The following is a 2,124-nucleotide window of genomic DNA, read 5'->3' on the forward strand; positions in this document are numbered from 1 at the left end:
CATCCAATACCATACTTCCAACTACTCACAAGCGACCAATCCTCAGCGAACTTTGGATCGTCCTTTGATAGTGGTTTAATTATTTTAGTCAAAACCGATTCTAGTCCTTTTTCCCTCTTAATGTGCTAGACATTTGGAAAATTTTAGAATGGTCAAATATTATAGCATTTGCAATCGATCATATACCCGAAGCGTATGGGACACGATGCATAATGTCTTACATAAAGATATGATACTTTATCAATCTTATGCCATAATATTTTATGTGTCACGTTCTCACAATTCGAACTATGAAGAGGGATGCCGTAATCATAATTGAAATTTAAGAACACACTATGTATCCTTTGACTAAATGTATTAAAATTTCTCAATCTAAGCTTTAGATTTTGAAACGAAGTATAATATTCTCTCCCTTAATTATAGCAAAAACAACTTTTCAACCCATGCAACTTTGCAAATTGAATCTTTGTTTTTCTATAATTAATATAGCTAACTTGAAATACTTTCCATAATAATCATACAAACATAACACTTATGCTCCCACTATCATGATGATTATTATCACATAAGCATAACACTTATGCTCCCACTAGCTTTGACATGTATTCAGAAAACAGCTGAACTTCCAGAAAACAATGCCTATTGAATTTCTGAAGTTCATATTTCTAATACCAGATGCTTCGATAAGCCTTTATCTAAGCTTCTTAAACTTATACACCTTTTCCTTAGATAGCTCATATGTGTGTCTAAACAATTCAGAACTTATATCAATAAGTCCTAAATGTTAGACTAATTGCCAAATCTCACAATTCGAACTATGGAAAGGGATACCATAACCATAATTGAATTTGAGAATACAATTTTCACAATTGCTATCTTCTTAAAATCTCTCTCAGTGAAAGCATTTCCTCATATTCATTTTCATGAAGGAGGGAATCTTATGACACTTAGATTTTAAAGTGTATGTGTTCCTATCCATATGAATTTTTCCAAAACCAAGATTTGCGACAATTCAAACTTATATGGATTGAACTTTCTTGATTTCTAGCCTTATGGTAACACGAGTGCCCACCATGTCTTCCAAGTAGTTTAGCAACTTATCCTTACATATCAATGTACTTTCCATCGATCAAGGCGCTTTATCTTTATGCATTCAAATGAGAACTCACATACATAATTAACTCAATTGGAATGGCACAGAAAAAAAATAATGTCAACACGATAGGTTGTAAACCTCAAATCATATGCTAATGATGATTAACTAGGTTCATTCTTGAATTGCTCTTGAAACCTTTTTCAAGATCATGAAAACTCCCACTGACCTCTTAACATATATGATTCTTTTGTCAGGAAACTTTCCTAGACAAAACAAATATTCAAGAGTTAGTGTAGTTCTTATCACGACAAAACACTTCACATAATTGGTCCTAGTTGGTCTTTGTCTTATCCAAGACATCACAACTTACCAATTTCAAATGTACAAGAATAAGAAAATTTCTTATTCTACATTTGATAAGTGTTACAAACCTACTTAAGACTTTTCACTCAATTCACAATCTTGACTCTAAGACTTGATATTGGAACGAAGTATGATTGACTTCTTGATTTAACCATTTCTACAATTCTCGATTCCTCTTCTTAGACATGCAATTGCACTAAGATTCACTTAGAGGATCAATTGAGACATGGTTCTTAATCATTAAAAGTTACTCTCCCTTCTTCTTAGAACAGAGAAAATTTTATCTTTCTGCCTTCTAGATTCTTCTTTATTCATTCTGCTATTCATTGAAACTCTTTCAATCAACTCAGAATTACACTTAATCTTATAAGTATAATCATATTTACCAAAATTTAGTGAATCATGACGAATATCTTTATCACTCTTGTGGTGGACTTGATCAACGTACAATCTTGTGTACTCGATCTCCTAGTCCTTCAGTTGACACTTTGTCAAAGAATTAGTCCAATTTCCAAATATGAAATTTCTCATTCATCATGCAACCAAGTTGTATGATTCCAAGTTTCTGTCCAATTGAAACTTGGGCGATGAGAAACTCTCCCTATTTGGTAACTTCTTGACATCTCCACAAATAACATAATTAAGAATCAAATCCATTATTGCTA

The sequence above is a fragment of the Lactuca serriola genome, chromosome 5, assembly GCF_051521515.1.
Source record: "Lactuca serriola cultivar US96UC23 chromosome 5, Lser_US96UC23_V15, whole genome shotgun sequence".
NCBI lineage: Eukaryota > Viridiplantae > Streptophyta > Magnoliopsida > Asterales > Asteraceae > Lactuca > Lactuca serriola.